Genomic DNA, 24,661 nt, shown 5'->3' with positions numbered 1-24,661 from the left:
AATTCTCACTGGTAGCAGAATGTCAGGCCAAAAGAATCCGCATTAGTAGGATGGAATCCTTTGTTTCTGCCCAAATAAATAATGCTTTGCTATCTGTCCTTCAATATTACCATGTATAATTATTTACTATATATAAAGAGCCACATCCCCCTCATCAGTATTCCTCAGAGGAGAATAGCACATGGTTTTGCAAGGCACTGCTTGATCTGAGAGGAAGCACAGAAATATTCCACAGAGACTCCATTAGCGTGATGCTTAAAGAATTAGAGAGACAAGATACACTCCTAAAACAATGAAACAACATATTAAACTATGCCAGAGCATACGACAAGTGTTACATACACAATATAGACAATAACTCATAGACAAAATGAAAGGAAGCCAATAACAGAGCAGGAGAGATTAGGGAAATTCTTCCAAAAATTGGGACCTGAAGAATGGGGAGAATTTAGATAGATCAGGCAGGAACACTCTAGGTCAGAAGAGGAAAGCTTACAAAGGTGTGGAAAAATAATTTTGAAAGCTAACATGTTTTCAAATCAGGGAACCAGAAAATTAACTAGTAACATAATTGCCAGGAGACATCTCTTGCTACGCACACACTCTCTGGAAAGAATGTTCTTGGGAAGTGTGAAACAGTTGAGAAAGTAAAGTAAAGTGGATTCAGAAAGAAAAATATTCATCCTTATAAAGTAACATCAACCTGTATACATTCCTTCAAAGGCACAAATATTACAGAATAGGAACTCTTGCAAACAATCCCCCAAGGGTAAAAAAAATAACATTTCCAAAAATGTCAGTGCCAGTGGGTTAATTCTAGGTAATTCAGGGTGAAACAGTGATTCTCACGGAGTTGAATCTGAACGAACCACATTACTTTAACTCTAAAATTGATCAGTAACCATATGTAGCAGGCCAAGTCAAAATTTTCGTTATAAATAAAATCTAAGTGTATGTCAGTTATACCTCAATAAAACTAAAAACAAAAACAGTCTCCCCCCCCCCAAAAAAAAACAAAACAAACAAAACAAAAAAACCCACAAAAACCTAGTACCTGTTTTCAGGTGTCCAGGTGTTTGTTTTAAACATAAACTAGAGTATGTTCTCCAAAATAAACTGGCATTTCCATTTATTCTAATCCCAGATGAAAATGCTACTACACTTTTGTAAAGGTTATAGAGGTGTATATATGTAATTTTTAAAGAAATTAAATAACTTGCCCAAGGTCGCACTCAAGTCTGTGCTTTCAGGGCCTTGAGTTTGTTTTGTTTTTTTTTTAAATTTTTTTAACGTTTATTTATTTTGAGACAGAGAGAGACAGAGCATGAACAGGGGAGGGGCAGAGAGAGAGGGAGACACAGAATCGGAAACAGGCTCCAGGCTCTGAGCCATCAGCCCAGAGCCCGACGCGGGGCTCGAACTCACGGACCGCGAGATCGTGACCTGAGCCGAAGTCGGACGCTTAACCGACTGCGCCACCCAGGCGCCCCCAGGGCCTTGAGTTTTAAGTGATAAGAGGTCCCCACCTAAAGTTGTGCTCTGTGCCAGATCTCCGGAGAGCATTTTGTATTCAGATACAAGAAGCAGCTGTAACCTACTGAATCAGGATCATCAGCAATGGGTCTAGGTATGTAGATTTCAAAAGCCTATTTGGTGATTTTGATGGAAATCCCTGGTTAAGGTGCTACCTACAAAAACTACAAATAATAATAATAATAATAATAATAATAATAATGTAATAAGTAATTATAGTTAATATTATAGACTGGAAGCTAAGTTTGTCACTCAAGTGTAGCAAAATAAAATAGATAAATATTAATCTTTGTATTTTTCTTACTTTTCCTTCCTTGAATTAGTCAGAACGAGTTCCAAAGCCCAAAGGAGACCTTGGATTATAACGGCAGGAATGGAGAGGAAAAGACACCATTCACGTTCATTGTGGGGTTCCCCAATGAAGCTCTTAGAGAATCCTAAGGAAAGGCCTGGAAGGGAGTGGAGCATTGATACAGGAAAGGATAGGAACAGAAGAGAAGGATTGCTGCCCTTCTCAGGGTGTTCACACAGGGTTGCAGGTAAGGGGTGGGCAAGGCGAGAGTGAGGCAGGTATTAGAACACCTCCCGCTAAAGTAGAGCCTAATGAGAGAACTGGGGGTAACATGCCATCAGCATGTGGAGGAAGAGGAATTTAGCTCTGCCTGGTGACGTGGGAGAGGGGACTTGAAGAAGTTAGCCTTGGAGTCGAGTGTGAATGATGGATATGATTCTCTGTAGATGGGTAGTATGGGAACAAGCAGATTCAAGAGGAATTTACGATCTGTCTAGTAGTATTTATTCAATTCTTTACCACATTGAAAGATATAAGACATGCCTACCATTGTTACAGTGACTGTTGATTGTCTCAGTCTACATTAACTTAGCAACCTCGTAGCCTGGCAATGATTGGGTGGCCAATTTCACCAAGAAGTTCCCTCACCAAGATGCCTTTGGTGGCTCCTTGTTTTCCTCTATCACTCTCCTCTTCAGTCCCCTTGCCCACTCTCTCTGATTTGATAATCTCAAGTTGCCGTGTTCTCAGTCCTACTCTCTGCTTCCAGTGACCCATCACTAAACCAAAAATACATACTTCTGTTAAAGTGTTCAGTGCATCTTCACTGTGGGAGTCTGGAGATAACACTCCAGTCCTTGTGGTCCAACCTATCAGTGACTCATTAGTAATTGATGGGGAAAATTTCAGGCCTGCTAGAACAGTTGAAGAATAGATTATAAAAGTTAAAAGTGGCCTTGAAGATGGTCTTTTGTTCTATTTCTATAAACTATGGATATCAAGACCCAAAGAGGTTAGATAATTTGGATAAACCTAGAAGCTTCTAAGGGTTAGAAATGAAACTTGGATCTGGATCTAAGTACCAGTATCTTCCTTGGCCAACTTGTAAGGGAGACAGTAGAGTGTTGTGCAGCCACACTAAGGCAAGACTCTGTGGGTTGCCACCTGTCCAGTCTACTTTACCTAAAGGCCAACCCTCAGTCTGAACTTGGTGTTTTATTTCCACTAACTCACCTTTCCATATTAAAGAAAAACCCAAATCCCATACACTGACTAGTGAACAACTGATGAATAATTTATCTTCCTTGAGTTCATAATATACTACATATAGGAATGACTTAGGAGCCAGATAGGCTCAAATTTAATGAGACTGAAGTATAATTAGTAACAAAGGTCTTATCCAACGACACTTTGAACATTGTTGACAAAATGAGAAATCATCCCAATTTCCACTTTAATGCACTTAGTAAGGAGCCTGAATGTGCCAAAGAATTAATGAAATTTGCAGAAGATCTATTTTTAGAAAGCAAAGCTCTACAGTTGGGATTCAAACATAGTCAAAGACTTGGAAGAATCTACTTAAATTTTTGAATAACTTATCTCAAACTAGAGATTAGTACAACTCCAGGTAAAGAACCTTAAATACATTGACACGAAAAGTTCTATCTGGAAAAAAGAGGAATAAAATCAAACTAATGTTTGGTTGATTTATGATATATTGCTACAGAAAAGGATATACCACGCAGCTTGAAGCTGTGCAAGAAAAGTCAGTGTGGGGAGCTAATACTGGATTTTCAGAAAATTTTAGGAAAAAAAAAGTCATTCAAAACAAGGGCAATAGAGTGATTGTACCATTTGTGGACTAATGTACCAGAAAGTCAACATGAACACTACAATTAGAGGTCTGGTTAGGTAAAGACTAATGTAATAAATGATTAACAGTCATGGTAAACAAAAAAGGGAATCCACAATGAGATAAATCCAAAAAGACAGTCTTGAAAGAAATTCAGAGAAATTTCTGCACCAGTTACAATGGGGAAAAAAAAAAGTGTAGCAGGGTCATACTTGAAGATGTGTTTCCAAAAAGGAATGGGAATCCTAAAATTTCTAGTTTAAAGAAAACATAACATGATGATAGTGATTTTTATATTTATTTACCAAAAACATGGGTTAACAGACCAGTAAGTGCCTACAAATATCTGCAAATTCAGTTATGAGGGTTGGTTCACTTGAAGTGAGCCCTTTCCATAGTTTTTATTCTATCAAAGAACATAAGTAATTGGAAACGCCTAGCTTATACTTTTTGTCATTCCTCACGGTAGTTGCAAAGAATATTAACCCAACAAAATCTAACCTGAAATAGAGTCTTTTGATAATACCTATGGGGAATTATATTAGTTCAATTTTAACACTTGGCTTATGAATACTGCACTCAGATCCTGGCAAGAGCACCCCTATTCTGGCACCCATGTTGGAAATGCCCAGTTCTGGAAATGCCCCTCCAGCAAGGCAGGTGTCTGAGGGTCCAGGGGTCATTCTCACCTGTAGCCTACACCTCCCTTTCTAGACCATACTCCGGATGCCCAACACTCCAAAATTTTCTTCCCAGAGCTCCCTGAGGCCACTTTTAGGCCTGTGCCAGCCTTTTCTTTGAGTCTCTCTCTCAGGAAGATGAAACCTGCCACCCGTACCTGGCCCTGGGAGGCCATAGTGGCTGGCCGCAGTATGTATGTGGAGGAAAGCAGAGGGCAGAGCTTGTGAGTAAAGGCAAGCGTATCTTGTGCACGAGGCCTCCATGAGACAGGACGGAGCCCTGAATGGACTGGGAGCCTGCGTCCCCCTCTCTGAAAGCCACCATGTTCCTTGCAGAGCTTTAAGGAATCTGACATGTGTAATGTGAACCCGGTCTTCCAGATCAGAATAAGGACTTTTTGTGTTCCAGACTGGAAAGTGGAATATATTTAATTTAAAGGTTACTAGCACGATTGACGCATTTGAAATATTTAGACACGTGGTAAGTGGTCTTGCCTTTGGCCTGCCAACTTCTAGAGGCATGCTTGTTGCCTTCCCCCTTCCAGGCTATTTGAGATATCTGCGAGCAGACGATACCCTCTTTCTCCAGTGCTTTGAATCGTACCTGACAAGATGCTTCACACGTGCCTAGGGATTCCAACGGAACTGAAGGAAAATGCAGAGACACATGATCTGAAGGTAGGAGAAGCCTAGGCAAATATTTTCAGCCGTTAGACTTTTTGTCAGTCTGCCCCATTTCCCTGGCTTTCCCACCACAGAGTGGAATATTCAGGAACTTTTCTCCGGGCTTGGGACCTGTAGCCCCTCACAAACAAGGTCACCACAGTTTCACCCAGTATTTTCCAACCTCGCAGTCTGTTTCATATATTACCTGGGTCCCTGGAAACTTCACTTAGCGTATGATTAGAATTTCAAGGACTAGGCAGTTTGAGATCCCCTTGGCTGTTTTTGTTCCCCCCCCTCAAGGAAATCAACAAAGGCTCCAGAAGGTTTAACTTCACATTTTCGGACATCGAGTATTTTAGAAGTTTATTGCTTCTTTTATTGAGGTTTTCAAGGACTGTTGGTAATATCCTTTCAATGCACAGTTTTTAACCATACTAAGAAAAGTGGACTTTTTCCAGTGGCTCCTATAGGACCCACTGAGTCAGCCCTTCCTTCCTTCCTGCCTCCCTTCCTTCCTCCCTCCCTTCCTTCCAGCATAGATTACAATCATTTAAGTTCAGTTGTCATTTTTCTAATAGAACCTCACTTAATTCTCATTCACCTGAAGGGCGCTCATACTATGGACATCATATTATTTTGCATCATACTATTTTGCATAAATTACACAATTCCAAAAAGAGTGTGTTTCTTCTTGAATTCACCTTGAAAAACAATGGCATTTTTTCCTGCCTGTTACTACTTATGTGTGTCACCATGACTCTGGAAATGGTCATTGTGGGCTAAGGTCATTAATGCAGCAATAATTATTAGCGAATTAAGGGACCAGGCACATATTTCTATATTTTTGTTCTATTTATAATCCCATGCTTATGAAACTAAGACTTCTTTGGTTTTTATGGTAGTTCTGGTTGGGTAGCAGAGATGATGCTTTAAAAACTCCTTTGCAGATGGTTACTTTCCTAAAAGATTTGCCTAAGCTAAGAAATCATTACTCCAATTGACAAGGTGTCCCAAAGACCTCCAAGTCACAAATTTTCCTGGAATCCCTGTTTGCCAGCCAAAGGTTTGGGCAAATTTTGTAAGCTCTCTGAGCCTCAGTTTCCATGCCTGCAAATGGAGTATTCTCACCTATTTTATAGGATTCCTGTAGGCATTGGGGATGTTAATGGGTGTGGCATCCAGTTGGCAAGCAGCAAGTGTGATGTCCTTTGCTCTTCTGTCTCTGTTCTCCCCAGCAATATATTCTCCATTAGATATGACTCTTAGTTTGATTTTAGCCCTAAAGCTGAAGAATCAAGCTGCAGTTACCAACAACAATTTATTATTTCTGAATTGACCCCCTTGGAACCAGTTTGACTATCTGGTGTTAGGACTGATAGAAAAGTGGTTTTACTCCAAGCCTATTATTTATCATTTTTTCTGATTTTGTAAAAAAAAAAAAAAATCCACCCACAAACATTTATCTCTTCTTTCCAACAGATGGGAATAGCAATTAGAGGCCGTTATAATCCTGACCCTCAGTGGCAGACAAGTCCACACTGTGTGGCAGATCTGGGTGGCAGGTGATCTGGGTGTCACAACCAACGTGCACTTGTCCAAAGCACTCTGTCCTATCAGGCAATGATTCACCAAGGTAGCTGCTCCAAAGTTAACCTGGCAGAACACAGAAAGAAACACTAACACTATTTTCTCTTATAATCCATTTCCATAAATTCGAATATTTAGATGCAACCACTCCCACGCACAAAGCACTAAAAACACGAACAACAACAACAAAAACCCACCATGCTGGTCGCTTTCCAAATCTCTCTTAACTAGTAAAAGGGAATGCCAACTTTCCCAAAGGCCCAGGTATTTCCTTGAGTGAGAGTTTACTGATATCTGACTTTCTCAATACCACCAGAAGTTTCTGTCCAACGACTTTCCATTATGAGTTCACCTGGAAAATGGCTTCTTAGAATGGATCCTATTTCTTTTGTAAAATTCCTCACCATTTTCACACGAAATGATGGGCCTTGTCCAGGTCTAGTCTTCATCTGAATTCCAAATTATTTCATTTTGTGTTGAACACACATGAGTGGATAATGTTGTTTCTGGGTTTTTATGCACGATGTTCTGTCTGCCTTAGTTTAACTTAGTTTAACCTTATTATTTCGTACTGATGGAATGGAAGAGAACACTGATCATTTGTATCTTTCCACTTCTACACAAGCTGTCAGTGGGAGGGAGGGGAACCTCCCCTTCTGTGGCTTTTTGTACACTTACTAGTTTTAGAAAATGGAACTCCACTCTTTCTCCTATACAATCCTCATTTTCACATGTCTTACCGATTGACTGGCGAATTTGTCTGCACTGATGTCCCAAACAAAGTAGTCCGAAGTCTTTCTGCAGCAACAAAGGGATACATCTAAGTTGGCCCCTCTTGGTGAAGGGCCGTAATACGGGATAGAACTCTGTGTCCCTGGTTTTACCAAGTGGGAAGAATCGCAATAATCTGAATCCCAAACTGGCTAGACCAAAACAAGCCTAGATTTTCCTTGAGTGTCTTACCATAGGTGTTTCTGGGATATTCCTCAAGAATTCAGATTGATTCTTCTAATCCATTCTTGTGGCTTTTTGCCCCCAAGTCTTGTGGGCACACCCTGGAACACGACTACTCTGCTTGGGATTCAGCTTTCTCAGTCCTCATTTATTGCCCAGTTATAAGCAATGGAAATGTTTTTCTGGACAAATCCCATCACTTATGGACAATTGTAACCTCTTCCCAGGATTCTATTAGGGAAAATTTTCAGAATTCCATAATCAGGTATCAGTGTCATTCCCAAAGAATGGGCTTTTCAGTCTTTAATAAGACCACATATGGGGCCGAAACATTACAATCCACATTGGAATTCATACACTGGAATGAAGGTGAGCATACGTTCCCACTTCCTTCTGCTGTCTGTGTACAAAGTTATAGCAAGAATAACATATACAACTCCTAAAAATAAGGAATAAATTTCAGAGACAGTAGTAGTCAAAATCCATATTTAGGAAAGAAATCATTCTCAGAATGAAACTTAGAATTGTGCAGTCAACCCCCTACCTGCTGACTTCTCAAGCGTGAGTCATTGGAAGATGCTTGAACCTTTGTAGACCCATCCTCTCCTACGGAAGAGAACTGGCAGGGAATTCTGGCTGTCACTTCCACATATGGTGCCCAGTCGACAAAATATGTTTAAGTGCACTGCTTGCTTCCCCGTGATAAAAGGCATTTTGGCACAAGACTCTACAGAAAATTGGGCACCAAATAGGCCTTTGAAATCTGTGACCATCGAGAAGCACAAATTCTACTCTTTCTAAACGTAATGTGCTTGGTCATTTGTTTGCCAGTGGATCACGAATTATAAGACTAGACATACATATACTGTAACAGCTCAAAAATGTAGTATTCTTTTACATTCAGGGTTCTTATTTGATTTTTTTTTTTTTTGACAGAATCAAGAAATCCTAGTCCCATGAGCAGGTTGGATACTTTCTTCAGTTGAACTAGTTTGTTGTTTGTTTGTTCTTGGTTACTAGATATGCCTCGTAAGAGTAGGAACTGAAAAGAATGGGGTTGGAACAGCGATCTCTTCTGAGAGTCAGGAGCATTCTAACCTCTTCAATGTGCTACACCTCAAAGAGGGTAGATCTGGTGAAGGAGTCGACAGACTGTGGCGCCTAGATCCAATGGGGCTGCTGCCTGTTTTTGTAAATAAAGTTTTATTGGATCATAGCCAGGCCATTGATTTGCAGGTCGTCTGGGGCTGTTTTCATAGTACAATAGCAGAGTTAAGTGTTGCTGGAGACTGTATGGATCCCAAAGCTTAAAATATTTAGCCCCTTACACAGAAAGTTTGCCAATCCCTGATCTAGTGTATTGCCATCTTCCTGGTGAAAATAGTGTATCGACTTTCTATTAAAGGTAGAGACACATACACAGGTGTTTGAAAAGATGCTACACTCGAGATGAGGTCATCGTATGAAATTCCTTCAGCTAGAGTCAATAAGAAGCCGTGTACGGACCTCAGGAACAACAGCACAGTGTTGTTCGTGTATGTGCTGATGGGACAGTCAATTGTAATTGTCTCCTCTCGGTCTGCTGTGACACAGCTACCCCAAAGAAATGTTCCTGGTTTCAGTTATACTGAAAATGGAAGACATAAGGCCCGCTGCCTGCGAATCACATTGCTTGGGAAAGAGCATTGCTTGGGAAATGTGGTTTTAAAAAAAAAACACATTTTTTAAAGAATATGTCTCTCGAATCATCTTTCCCTTTAACTGGATTGTTTGAGAGACAGCGAGAAAGCTGAAGCAGCCAGGAGAATCTAGTTTAACAAACAAACAAACCCAGCGTGCTTTCGGTTCAAAAGGTCTGCTGCATATTCACTCTCAATCTTTATACATATTTTAGTTCACCTTCTGTAAATATTGTCGCTGTAGAGGGCTTTGGGCAGGCTAATGCGTTGTGATGTTTTGTTAATGGAAACAGAGACAACAATGCGGAAGGCAATCACAAGACGAGACCAGGAGGAGGCAGAGGAAGGAAGGAAGGAAGGAAGGAAGGAAGGAAGGAAGGAAGGAAGGAAGGAAGGAAGGGGCAGACTGAAGGCAGAGCCCAGGGTGTCCAGAGAGGTGAGGCCCGAACCCTGCGTGGAGCTGACTTCTTCATTAGCAGAACCTGGAACCATGCCAGAACATTCCACAGCTTCAGGAGCTCATCGGTTTTCCTCCCCGTCCCCCTTCTCTCCTCTCCTTCTCTCTGCCTCTGCAAACTTAGAAAGAAAAGACATAATGGTATCTCTCCCACGTTAGGAGGCTCTCCTCTGCGTTGAAAAATCAGTCGCAGAAAAATGGCGAGTCGCTTTTAGTCCTGGGTCACCACAGGGTGACTTTCCTCGTAGGCATCTCCTCCGGTGACTTAGCAAGAGTCGAAGCTTTAAAGCTCTCCCTGTTCTCATGATTTCCTTCCACCACTGCGTGTGCAGCGGGCGGCCCTTGGACGTGGGTGACTGTCTCCCCGCTTCCGGTCACAGCTGAGCAGCCCCGCTGGCTACCTGGGCAAGGTTTCTGGGCCACCACCTGTGTGTCCTGTGCGTTCTCACCCCCTTTTATGAAAGAGCAGCGCTGCCTTGGCGTGAACTGGGAGTGAATTCTCTTCCTTCCCTGCCTCCCTGATCCCTTCTCCTCCTCCCTCTACCCCCCCCCCCTCCGTTTGCCATATTCCTGTTGTTGCTGTTGTTGTTGTTGTTGTTGTCGTGTTTCCCACAGCAGAATCTGCCCTGGGGACAGCCCAAGCCCACGCTGGCGGCTGGCGTTGGCGGTGCAGGTGCGCAGAGCCCTCCTCTGCGTGGTCGCCACAGCAACCCGCCGCCGCTCTAATCTGCTGAATATGAAAGGCAGGAACAGAAAGAGAAAAGCCATCCACCCCCTTCTGCTCCGTCCCGGAGTCCAAAAGAAGGCTGCGGGCTCCAAGCATTCCCCGAACGTCCCCAGCCATCGCCCGGGCAACAGTCACAGGGAGCTGGCGGGCCTGGCGGGAGCGCCATCCCCTCCCAAGTTCTGACCTCCTCCCTCCCTTCCCCCCCCTCCTCTGCTTCTCCCATCCTGGGCCTCCAGATGCCCACCCGCGTCCCACTCTGGCCTCCCCGCCCCAGCGACTCGCGCGCGGCGCGATTTCACCAGCTCCTTCTCACTCGGCCCCAGCAACACGCGCGTGGGGGCGGGGGCGTGGGGGTGTGTGCGTGCACGCAAGGATGGGCGCACGTGCATTCGTGCGTGTGTGTCGACGTTCATCTCCAGTCGCTTTGCAGCTGCGCCGTGGTCGTGTGCTAGAAAGATCGAAATGGACAGAGCCGGTAGGTTGAGAAAGCGGCCCCTCGCTGCCGGCCTGAATTCGTCCATGCCCGGGTTTGCGGGCCAGTGGCTCTCTAGTCCCAGATCCAGCAGTGAAAGCTGTCGTTTGTCTCGCCACCGGCTTGTTGTCGCAGCTGGGTTTGACACCGCTTACCTCAGCAGTTTGTCGTGGTGGTGGCGGTGGTGGTTTTTGTTTTCTTGGGTTTTTTTTTTTTTTTTTTTTTTTTGGTTGAAAGACAGAAGGCTTCCTTGTGATCCCAGCCTTTTCCTATCAAATGACACTCAGCCATGGTTTGGGTGACTTATTTACTGGCACTGGACCAGGAAAAACAAAAATGAACGTTCACAACTAATAAATCCTCCAGCCTCGATAGCCACAGCAACAGCGGTGGGAGGACGTCAGAATGTTCCGCCTGATACCCCAGGGTTCCTTGGCCGTGCGGAACCTCGCAAGTCGGGGGCAGGAAAAGAGGGTAAGACGAGAGAGGAACAGAGACGCGTTTTATATGCAGGGTCTTGAACAGACTCAAAAACTTTTGGGCTTGGATCCTATGACGGGCTTTCTCAGCGGAGGATCCTAAGTGCGGGAGGCGGATGCAGTGTGTTTGAGTCCTTGGAAGAGGACGTGGCTAAGCTTGCCACCTTTTTCTCTTATCCTTGGGAAGGAAGGCGCACCTAGGCTCACTATGATGGACAAGTCCAGCCTACATCAGCTGGGCGGCAAAATCACAGCTTTCTCAGCTGCACTGAAAGAAACTATTTTTATAGAGGACCATAAGGTCAAGAATGTTTAGTAAACAAAATTGTATGTCAGCCACTCCTAGATGGTTCTCCAAGGACCTTCCTCCTCCCAGGCCCTTATTGAAAGTGAGGGCATCTCTTTAAGGCTAGTGTGACAATGTTTTTATTTGTTTTGGAATGGATCTTCTGGACAGAAGCACATTTTTTTCTCATTAGTATAAATCCAGAAAAAGTCAACCACGAAACCACCGACTTTGGTTAACATTGCGTCGTTTTCTCCCCCTATGACCACCTCTAGTTCAACAGATAACTATGCTTTCTGTGCTGATCAGCTCGGTTAATTCAGCTTTTGGAGGCTAATGGTTGAGCCTTTCCAGACAGGGTTCAATCTTTGGGTAGAAATGTGGATAAAAAGTGGGGAAAAATTGAACCATCACCCAGATGTTTAGTCTACATAATGCTAAATACTTGACTATTTGGAAAGATAACTATGATTGATTTTGCTCTTCCTTTTTAATTTTGGCTTTGTTTCCTTGACCCTCGGAGAAACAGTGAGGGAGGGCACTTAACTGAAGACAAATGAAGCCACACCTACCCAGAAGTTCTGCTCGTTTGTTATAATGCAGAAAAAAAAAAATACTATCTTTGTTTTGTTTTTGCATTGTGATACAACTGGGCTCTGATGTCATATAACTACCTGAAACATGCCTGCAGAAAGTAGGGAACATGATCATCTCGCTTTCCAAAGCACCTGACAAAAAAGCATTTTATAAAATCCTTCAGAGTTTTGAGGAATTATTATCTTTGAAACTTGTTCTTTGCCACTCTTTAAAAAAAAAAATGACTGGGATAGAATCAGATGAAGGAAATGTACAAAGGTTAATTCTGCCATCTTAATGTGTTTAGAATGCTCACTGTCTACCAATGAAGTCGTTGCTCAGATTCGTCTGCCAGTTCACAGGAAAGTAATTGAATCTCTCTGTGATTGAATCCAGCTAAATTATTCTCTCTGTCATAGAGATATTGTCTATAGTCATTGTCTCCTAGGAGAATCAAGTATTGTCTGAATGCTATTTTGAAATCCTTAGGAGAAAAGGCATTATGTGATCAAATCAACTTCAAATTCTGTTTAATTCCTAGAATCTTTATTTTGATTACTTTTTATCCGTTATTATGCCAATATTTTGGAGGCACCTAATATGTGCCAGATACTATGTAAGCTCTTGGAATTCAAAGAGCTTGTGGCTTAGAAGGGGAGATAGGAGCATAGAAATCATGGCCAGCTTTTATTGAGTGCTTACTATATGCCGGGTACTGCTTTAGACATTACAACTCTAGGAGGTAGGTAACATTATTTCTTCTGTCTTTAAGAAAGGGAATGGAGACACAAAGAGGTTAAATTACATGCCCCGAATCACATGCTACCTTGTTTTTAAAGCAATGGTCAGAAGATACATGACTGCTTCACGTTTATAACCCACTGAGTTCAGTATCCTCGGTACACAGTTAATAAGCGAAAGCCTACCAGATGGAAAAAGGGAAGGTGAACATATTAGTAGAAGGAGTTTAGAACCCCCGAATTAAGTCCTGACATCATCCCAACCTCTCAGGGTTTCTAAGAACTCTCACTTAAGTGATGGATAAGATCTTGCAGTGAAAATGTTTTTGAGGGTGTCTCTAGGTAGTGCCATTCATACATATTTCTACTTCGTTTCAGGAAAACTTGTTTTAGGCTGTTTCAAACTTAAGTAGTATCTCTGAAGTGCGTAGGAGAGCACATGGTATATGGTAAATTTTTGTCAAATAAATGAACTTACTTGGAATTTCTATGATAATTGAAAAAAATTTAAAGTTTCTTTATTTCCGAGAGAGAGAGAGAGAGAGAGAGAGAGAGAGACAGAGAATGAGTGGGGGAGGGGCAGAGAGAGAGGGAGACACAGAATCCCAAGCAGGCTCCAGGCTCCGAGCTGTCAGCACAGAGCCCGAAGTGGGGCTCGAACTCGCGAGCTGCGAGATCATGACCTGAGCCAAGGTGGGATGCTCAACTGAGTGAGCCACCCAGGCGCCCCTAGAATTGAAAAAAAAAAAAATTAGAGAAGAGTTGGAATGTGGGCGGCACTATAAAGCACTGAGAGACACCCCACCCCCAAGTGAGAATCAGGAAACAGAAGGGGTAACACTGGTGGCCACAGAGTTTTCCCCTAAGTCAGTGAAAGCTTCATCTACAATATGTGGGTGGGAAGGGCTAGGGGGTCTCAGGAACCCCGAAATATTAAAGCTGGGCTGTGACACAATCAGATCTGTGTTTTGCGTAGCGAGATCACTTCTGTTACAATGCAGAGGATGACAGAGGAGGTTAGACGGTCACATCAGATGGGCCAACCCAGATCCTCGTGCAAAATCCTGTCGCTGCTGAGGGGGCAGTGGGGCTGGAGATGGGGACATTCGGACAGATATTTAGGAAGTAGAATCTCCAGAACATTGTCCTTGATCGGATGATGAAACGTGGTCCCTGATGATGTGAGGAAATATGGTTCCCGCTAGTGTGAGGAAAGGTAGTATGTCCTTGACTGGGTGCATGGATGGCGAGTTTAAAGATGATATTCACTAAGAGGGGGATGCTTAGAAGGCGAGGTGTTAAGTTAGTTTTGGACATGTTGGGTTTAAAGTACTCAACAGCTGGGGGCGCCTGGGTGGCTCAGTCGGTTAAGCACCCAAACTGTTGATTTTGGCTTAGGCCGTGATGTCACAGTTCGTGAGATAGAGCCCTGCGTCCAACTCTGCACTGACAGTGCAGAGCCTGCTTGAGATTCTCTCTCTCTCTCTCTCTCTCTCTCTCCAAATAAATGAACTTAAAAAAGATTTTTTTTTCAAATAAATAAAGTGCTCAGCCTCCGAGGGTGCATACAATAGTCCCTTAAAGTCATGGTGTGATTCTCGAATAGATAGATTTTAGAGTCCTGTGCACAAGGCTAAGTATTTTAAGAGATGGGAGTATCTGGGAACACCAAGGGAAAACAGAGGTGGAGCGAAAATATATGGGGTCAAGGACAAACTTGAGAACAACTCGGAGAAAATCCCACGGGGTCCGTTTCAGTAAGATTTTTAGACAACGAAAGAAGCTGGGTCAGTTTTCTCAAAACGGATTCAAAAGGCTTTTCGTAACTCAGAAGTCCTGTTCCTCCATAATTTCTTCCTGTGGCTTCCAATCCGTCGTCAAAGCTAATCTACATTTTGAAATCATCAACCAATTCCTGATAATGTTGGTCTTGAAACTTCACAAGCTTCGACATCTTGGCACCGTCGGGCTTTTGAGACATAACTCAGTCCCTCAACTCTGTGGAGGTCACTAAGAACATTTTCCTGCCTGAAAGCTGTGGGCGCTATCAATCACTGATGAAAAATGCCATCTCTTGCAAAGGCTCGCTCAGCAGAGGGGCTGAGCACAGTCTTGCTGAGGAGAGAAAATGAATCCTAATTGCTACCTTTGTTCTCCTGAAGTTGGTTTCAAGAAACACAGGATGGCTACCTTCTGTTTACTCACCTCTCCTTAATTCTTACAGGAAGGTATTTAGGCAATCTATTTGTCGAATCACTGCAGGGGGCAGCATGCTTCTCTTACCAGTGATTATCACTGAGAGGCATATTCAACCTCCCAAGGCACAATATTTAAAAAAAAAAAAGAAAGAAAGAAAGAAAAAAAAGTAACGTGCAGCCTCTGTGTGATTTATTTATAATAGGCCGAATTGAAAAGTGCTAATTGGGATATGACCCCCAATAAAACTGTAATGAAATGAGATTCCTACCAGAGTTTTGTTTTGTTTTTTTTTTTTTCTTTTATCCTCCCTAATAGAAGCAACCATGTGTTCTGGCTTAAGGTCATCACTTTGGAGCAGGATTTAAGTGACCCTTCTTTGTAATCTCTGCCTTCTTAGTTTTGTAACTATAAGGGAAGCAGGCTGTGGGCCTTAGGGATAAGATGAATGTGACCTCTTGTTTAACTTAATAAATAAGCCCTTCTTTCTGTTATACAACCTGCTGGGGAGAAAACAGGCAAATCCGAATAAGGAGAGAGGCCCAATACATTCTCAACCTCGCCTCCTTGAGACTGAGTTATAAGAATGCGTGATACAGACTAGGATAGCCCTTACTCAGGACCCTGAAATAAAGATACCTTAAAGTAGCAGGGCTGACTTTGTCCCCTCGGAGACATTGGTAGTATCTGGAGACCTTTTCCGTTGTCACAACGGGGGAACAGCACTACTGGAACTTAATCGGTTGAGGCCAGAGATTCGGGTAAACATTCTGAGGTGCACAGGACAGTCCCCTAAACAACAAATTATCTGACCCAAAATGTCAAAAGTGCTGATGTTGGAAACCCTACCAGAGAGGTAGCGAGACACAGAACTGCCGGCCTACTCTTCGTATTGTCAGGAGAAAGGGAGGAGAACGCTGGCGTTGGTCCATGAGTGGCATTCTCTGAAATCAGTTTTGTTCCAGTTCTCTGTGACTGGCAAATGCCCTAACGAAACAGCACCTCTGAGAATAGAAATAAGTGGTGACGAAGGCCCGTCACAGCGGTGTGCGTATACGTCGCTAACGGAGTACGACCCAGAAGACCATACTTCTTCTGTGTTCTGCACACAACCTCTGAAGATAACTTTGCATCTTGGCCATGAGACAAAAACCTTCTACTTTGGAATGACTTTGTCCTCTGTGAAAGTTGCCGGGCTATAGAACTGGCAATTTTGGACCTTAGCCAGTTGCCGAATGGAGACTCTTCTTCACTGCAAGTAATGCTGGAAGTTGGGGGCTCATCCAACATCAAATAAAAGGAGTCAAGACCCTGCTTAAGAACCTTAAAGGAGCCACTTGGCTTCATACACTGCCCTTGAGGCCACTTCTGTTCAACAACCAGTTCTGCACTATTGTTCGGAGCTCACCAGGGGTTGGATTGAACCAGTTTGGAATCTCTTGCTGCCTCCCACATCCTCACACCCACCACCAACTTCCAGGAACATATAGAAGGAAAAAAGGTGAGGTCTACCATATGCATGCTGAGGTGGAACCTTACATTATATCCTCTGACCCGACAGAAGCATGTTATCTTTTCCCAGTAGGGTAAAGAAGGCTAAGGCAATTACAGTGGGCATGACTTATCCTCTACTTTCATGTGAACAAAACCCAGAATACACGATTTCAAGGTATGGGAGGCAAAAGTGAGTTTGGAGAACAGTTGGCCCAGTGTTTCCCAGGGTGGCACGTATAACCCTGATGGCATAAAAGACAATTTTAGGTGGTACATAGTTACGACTTTCAACAGCATGCCATCCGTAGTAAGATAGTTAATACATTTCAGTTCTATGTCAATCCTTCTAATTAGGGTCGAGTCTCTTAATACCGAGTGGTCAAAGAGAAGTTAAAACAAAATCTCTGAAATTGGCTTTGAATTCTGACCCCGCAACTTATAAATTGACTCTGTGATGCAATTTTGACCAATGAAAAAGTGAGTGGAAGACTTTTGGGGAATTCTTGGGAGATGTTTTTCAACTCTGAACTCTGAAGTTTGTACTTTCAGCCTGTTTATTATATTGCTATAGTGGACGAAACAAACTCTGTGAGGGCAGGAGGACTCCAACTTTTCTTTTCTTTTCTTTTCTTTTCTTTTTTTTGAGAGAGAAAGAGAGAGAGTGCATGACCAGGGGTGGGGGGGCAGAGAGAGAAGGAGCCACAGAACCTGAAGCAGGCACCAGGCTCTGAGAGGTCAGCACAGAGCCCGACATGAGGCTGGAACCCACCAACCCCAGCCACTCGGGTGCCCAGGCAGACTCCATTTTGTCTTACATGTCCAGGACTGGGAATACCCAGCCGTGCTGCCATCCACAAGCATTTGATACGTATTTGCTGGATGAACAAATACAAGAATCATATGAAAAGCTAGAGATCCTTTTTTCGTTGTAATGATGGCTTTTAAGGGTACAGATTTGCCCCCAGGCTTAATGTGAAATCACAGGGTAGACTCAGCATCTTCCTACTAAATTTTTGTTTTTTAATAGATTTGTTTAGGTATGACTGATATAATATAAACTGCAAATATTCAAAGTGTGCAATTGGATCAGCTTTGACATATGTTTACACCTGCGAAACCATCTCGATAATCAAGATAATGAACGCATCCATCATCCCCAGTGTTTACTTGTTCCCTTTTGTAATCTCTACCTCTTATCTCTCTACCTCTCCTCCCCAAGAACCACTCATCTGCTTTCTGTCACTACAGAAGCATCTGTATTTCACAGCATTTATAGAAATGGAATCAAAGAGTATATACTCTTTTTATCAGGCTTCTTTCGCTCGTGGTACTTATTTGTTTGTGTTGTTGCATGTATCAGTAGCTCATTCCTTTTTGACAGAGAACAATATTCCACTGTGTAAAGATACTGTGATTTGTTTATCCATATTTACCTTTTGAGTTTTGCCCAGTTTAGGGCTCTCAAAAATAAAGCTTCTATGAATATTCATGTACTTGTCTTTGTAGGGATGTGTGTTTCCTTTAATTTTTATTTTAACTTTATTTATTGATAGAGAGCAGGGGAGGGGCAGAGAGAGAGGGAGACAGAGAATCCCAAGGAGGCTCCACACTGTCAGTGCAGAGCCCGATGTGGGGCTTGGTCCCATGAACTGTGAGATCATGACCTGAGCTTAAACCAAGAGTCAGATGTTTAACCGACTGAGCTGTCCAGGTGGCTCTGGATGTATGCATTCTTTTCTCTACTAAGGTGAGTCCTTAGTAGAGAAATGGTATGGTAGGTATATGTTTAGCTTCATAGAAACTGCCAAAATGTTAATCACTGGTGGCTGTCCAATTTTCATTCCCAGCAGCAGTGTTTGAGCGTTCTAGTTGCTCCAGATCCTTGACATCACATGATGTGATCAAACATTTTAATTTAAGGCATCCTAGTAAACACGTAATGGTATCTTATTTTGGTTTTAATTTGCATTTCCATAATGGCTGATGATGTTGAGAGTCTTCCCATGTGCTTATTTACCCCCTGCATGTCCTGTCTGGAGACGCGTGTCTTCTGATCTTTCGCCATCTTTTCATTGGACAGTTTGTTCTTTCATTACTAAGTTTTAGAATTCTTTATATATTCTGCATACAAGTCCTTTATCAGGCACATGCTTTGCAAATATGTTCTCCCAATCTGTGGTTTGTCTTTGTATGAATTTAATGTACTTTTGGAAGAGAAGTTTTTAAATTTGATAAAAGTCCAGCGTATCATGTGTTTATTTCATGGATCACACCTTTGGTGTCATATATAAGAAATCTTTGCCAAATCTGTGGTCACAAAGACTTTCTCCTATGTTTTCTGCCAGAAGCTTTATACTTTTAGGTTTAAAATGTAGGTGTGTAATACATTTAATTAAGTTTTCATGTGGTGTGAGATATGAAACCAAAGGTTTTGTTTGTCTGTTTGTTTGTTTTTGCCTATGGCTATCCAACTGTTCCAACATTATTTGTTGAAAAGACCATCCTTTCCCCACTGCATAACCTTTGCATCTTTGTAAACAAACAAACAAAAACAGTGGTCCATATATGTGTGGTTTTGCTTTTGGACTCTCTATTTTAGTTTTCAATCTCAATGCAAATACCACACTATCACTACATCTTCCCAATAAATCTTGACAGTAAGTAGTATAAATCCTCTCATTTGTTCTTTATAAAAGTTGTTTTGTCTATCCTAGGACCTTTGCATTTCTATATGAATGTAGAATCAGCTGGTCAATTTCACATTAATTAATTAATTAAAACCCAAATAAAGCCAGCTGTGGTTTTGATTGGTATTGTGTAGGACCTAAGATCAATTTGAAGATGTGAAGAAACTGATGCCTTGCCCAAGATCATCTGTAAAGTGGACATCACTGTAGGTTATAATGGGGATTATGTAAGTGAATGTATCTAGAGTTCTTAGAACAATGTGTGGCATATGGTAAGTGCTCAGTAAGAAATCCTATTACTTCCTTTCTTTCAGCCTTCAAAGGCCAACTCCATTGTTTAAAGAACAAAATCCCAAATTCTTAACATTTCCTCTAACATGCATTCTCACCTGGGTAATATTTCTTTTCCAGACTCATTTAGCCTCAAGCCCATGGAGGCATCCATTGAACACTGCCTCCAGCCCACACCAAAATACTATCTATTCCCCAAACATTCCATGCTATTTTTGGTCACTGTTCCTTTTTTACATACTGTCTCAACTTCCTAGAAAGGGTTTTGTTTTTCTCCTTGTTAAAATTCAACTCACCCTTCCAGACCCACATTGAATATTGCTTACTCCATGCAATTGTCGTAAGGCAGAGTAGTCAGAGCTTACTGTTTCTCTGAGCTACAATAGCAAACACTTTGCATTATGATTTTATATTTGCATACCTGTCACCTCACTACACACATTTCCCAGGAAAGAGTACGAATAGTTTCAGAGTAGAACCAAGTAGTTATTTATTTTTAAAATCTTTGGGCCTAATACAAGATCTAGTACACAGTAGGTACCTAATGAATATATACTGAATAATATACAACCGAAATCTTCTTTATTAAGCATTCATGCTTGCTGTCTGAATTGGTATTGCCATGTTTTTAAATAAAAGCAGTAATATTTCTCTTTTAGTCATGTGCACGATTTTTGTGTTTTTGTTTTTGCCATTAAAGTTCAAGCTTGAGAAGTGGTACCCTGAGACAATAAAAACTCCTGATTTCTTCCCAGGAGAAAAACAAAAACAAGGCAGAACTATGAAAGTGCCTGGCACAAAGCAAAAAGGGAATCCCTCTCTTCTGCTCTCTTGGCTCCAACGAACATGGGGGTATAGACAGGAGGCAGTTCAGCAATAGCCCAGCCTAGCGCATTGCCAGAGAAACCCTTAACAAGAGAATGGGCTCCTTGTTAGAGCAATGCTAAGGGATATGAGTGAAACTGAAAGGAGGCACTCAAATAATTCCCTGTGCAACCTCAAAGGGCCACCACAATTCCCCTGTGTTTAAGAGGACCCCCACATCCAGGAAAAAAAAGATTCCAGCCTGTGGAAACCACCCCTAGCCAAAGGCCTGAGCCTCCCCCTGGGAGGGCCCAGCAGGAAATGCCTCTTTGCCTTGCAGGGGAGTTCAACACTTCAAGTTACCAGAGATACGTGTTTGTGGTTTACATAAAGGTGGGGAAATTCTACTTTGGACCCACACCTTAAATGATTAGCTTTCCCAGTGGTAAATTTTGCAATTAGACCAATATGTTTACAGTCAAGTATATGGCATATATATTTGACAAGAGAAATTTTCCATAATTCAGGTCTAGAAAAATTATCCTTAATCCAGATGTGGGAGAAAATAAATTGAGAACATAAAATATTTTAGGTCTAGTCCCATGATAGGCCAAACCCAATATTATGGTGAGCCAGGGCCCCTCTTTGGAGCAAAGTACTTTCCTGCACGAAGTAAATAACTTCTTCCTAAGCATGAAATGTTACTCTCCAGAGGGTATTTTAGTTGCCTGGAGTTTCTGTACTATTGAGATTGTTTAGTAAATTTGAGCTGAGTCCTGTTTCTTTTTCCACCTCTCAGGCTCTAGTCTAATATTTAGTTAATGCTGGGTTGTTTTTTTTTTTTTTTTTTTAATAAATCCTGTTCAATTTGATTCTACACAAATGAGACAAATGATCTCAGTGGAACAAACAAGCAAACAAAAGGTAATTTTTTTAAGATAGTCAAAAGTTGGGGGTAAAGTACCCTGACTTTAAAGGAGATATTATAAATGAAAATCATTGCAAATATTCTAACACTTAAAAAGTTTGGGTTTACTTCCACCTGCTGTGTCTTACTGGGAGGCAGACTAAAGGAATAGTTGCCTAGAGGGTGAAAAAAGGCTATGCTAGAAACTTCCCACTGAAGAGAACATTCATCAAACTCCAAAGAAAGCATTATCCACTCATTTGCTTATGCTGTTTTGCTAAGGGATATACACAGTGACTGAAGAGTTTGTAACCAGAATCTTAACATTTATGTGATAAATAAATCATGAAATTAATGATTTATGTCAAATTGAAATACAGATTTTTATATATTTAGTGTGTGGATGAAATGGAAGGAAACTAAAGAGTTGAGCACATAGATGTTTTATCCCCAAATGTGAATAACAGGATAAACCTAAGAAAATAGTATTCGTTTTTGTCCTAATAAAAATTACTTAAACTGGTATGTTTTCATGTTTGTAATAGTTTTCAGAAGGCTTGGATTCAAATTTGAAGATCGTCAGATGTGAAGCTTACCCAACACACATTAATCACATTCATTTATTTAAGTATTTTAAAACTTTTTCTGTCCACTCCATTTGTCAGATATTGGGGCATGTGTCAAACTCTTGAACTAGAATTGTGGATTTTTCAACCACTCTGTATAATTTTGTCAATCTTGCTTTATATATTTGGAGCTTACATTATTGGGTGCATACAAGTTCTGAATTATTACAGTTTCTTAATGAATTAATAACAGCTGACTCATACAAAGTACTTACTATGTGATACACATAATCTAAGTTTGTTACATATATTCACTTATTTTAGTCCGTACAGTAACTCTAAAAAGGAGATATTATCTCCATTTCATAGTTGAGTAAAGAGATTAAGTTTGAAGACCTTAAGTAATTTATTCAAATTCACACATCGGTATGTGGCAATGTCAGGATCTGCAACTAGATATATGGCTCCTAAAATTGTGTTTTTAACCAGTGTAACGTACTGTCTTTCTGCTTTCTGTTATCTAGTGGCCCTCTTTATCACTAAGAACAAATATGGATAGTTTATACTGTTTGATATTATTACAGCCATGTAAGAAAAAGTCCAGAATTTGGCAGCTGAAGGGCTGTTCAGGGAATCACATAGGTGTCCGTAAACAGACATATTTTACTTTTCTGTTCCACAGCTTCTAATTTCAAGAAAACTCATGGTCTAGGAAAGCTGCTGAAGCTCCAGCCAACACAAATATATTCCATCTCAGAAGGAAGAAAGGCATAAGGGCAAAACATGCTTATCTATCTAAAACTGTGCTCTCTAACACAGTAACTACCAACTACATGTGGCTACCGAGCATTTGAAATATGGCTAGTCTGATCTGCGATGTGCTGAGTGTAAAGTACACACCAGAATTTGAAGATTTTATACCAAAAAAAAAAGGGTGTAAATTATCTCAATAATTTGTTTTCTTGATTTTTGTGTTGAAATGATAACATTTTGGATATCTTGGGTTAGATAAAGTATATAATTAGTATTTTTTAAGTTTGTTTGTCTATTTTGAGAAAGAGAGAGAGAGAGAAAGAGAGAACACACAGACAAATGGGGGAGGGGCAGAGAGAGAGGGAGAGAGAGTAGAAATCCCAAGCAGGTTCTTTGCTGTCAGCACAGAGCCTGATGCAAGGCTTGATCCCATGCAATGTGAGATCACGACCTAAACCGAAATCAAGAGTCAGATGCTCAACCAACTGAGCCACCCGGGCACCCCTGATAAGGTATATTATTAAAATTAATTTCACCTGTTCCTCCTTACTTTTGTAATACAGCTACTAGAAAAATTTAAATTACATATGTGACTCTCCATTGTGTCTTGCCTTGTATTTCTGTTGGAAGTGATGATTAAAAGAGCTTCCTTGGAATCCTCACCCAACAATTTCTGCCTATATTTTATTGGCAAGTATTTAGTCCCATAGAAAACTAATAAGGGAGGTTGCGTTATGTAGTCTTCTGACTATACTCTTCTTGTCACCTCCAGCTATTATTAAGGGAGCATCAGAAAATGGATACTTGGGGAGACAGCTGGCAGTCTCTCCCTCCTCTCAGAGAAACTACAAACTGTCCTCAGAGCAACTGTCATATTGAGCATCCCACATCTTCACAGCACTCAGTATTGCCTGTCTTTGATTTTAGCCAATCCTAAAGTTATGTAGGGGTGCCTGGGTGGTTCAGTAGTTAAGCATCCGCCTCTTGGTTTTGGGTCAGGTCATGATCTCACAGTTCCTGAGTTCAAGCCCCACATCAGGTTCTGTGCTGAGGGTATAGAGCCTGCTTGGAATTATCTCTTTCCCTCTGTCTCTGCCCCTGCCCTGCTCACACACTCTCTCTCTCTCTCCTAAAATAAATAAATAAACTTAAAAAAATTTTAAAATAAAAGTATGTAGTGGTATCTCATGTGGTTTTAAGTTTGATTTCCCTAATGACTAATGATGTTGAGGTTCTTTTTATATGCTTATTTGACATCTGTATCATTTCTTTGGTGAAGAGTCTTTTCAAATCTTGCTCGTTTTTTAAATTGTTTTCTTTTCTTCTTATTTAATTGTAACAATTATATATCTATTCTGGATACAGGTCTTTATAAGATAAGTGCTTTGCTTATGTTTTCCCCCAGTCTGTGACTTGTCTATTTATTTTCTTAATAGTGTTTTGGTGAAGTTTTATATATTTTTAAGAAGTTTAGTATATCAATACTTTTGTTCTATAGTTTGTGTTTTTTATGCCTTTTCTAAGAAATCTTTCCCTAACCCAAAATCACAAAGATTTTCTCCTATGTTTTTAATATATATATATATTTTATACTATATATATGTATATATATATATATATTTTTTTATACTATATATATATATATTATACTAGGACTCACATGTAGGTCTATGTATTTTGAATAAAAAAATGTTTTAATGTGAGGTAGGGAATCACAACCCAATGGTTCACCTCATCCTCTTGAGTCGAAAATGTTATGGAAGGTTTCTTCTGTGCCCAAATGTTGCCTCAAGAGAAAAAAAAAAAAAGAAAAGATGGGGAAGAAAAGCCTAACAACTAAGGATTTGCCTTAAAAGGCTGATTATATGGGAAAAGTCTTACTTAAAACTCAAATTAAAAATGACTAGTTATTTGATAGGGAAATTTAAACTTCTTTTCACAACTAGGTAGAAATAGAAGCTTATGAACAAGTTCTAGCAACAG

The sequence above is a fragment of the Acinonyx jubatus genome, chromosome D4, assembly GCF_027475565.1.
Source record: "Acinonyx jubatus isolate Ajub_Pintada_27869175 chromosome D4, VMU_Ajub_asm_v1.0, whole genome shotgun sequence".
Taxonomy (NCBI): Eukaryota; Metazoa; Chordata; class Mammalia; order Carnivora; family Felidae; genus Acinonyx; species Acinonyx jubatus.
The sequence above is the reverse complement of the archived record's forward strand: the minus strand, read 5'-3'. Positions refer to the sequence as shown.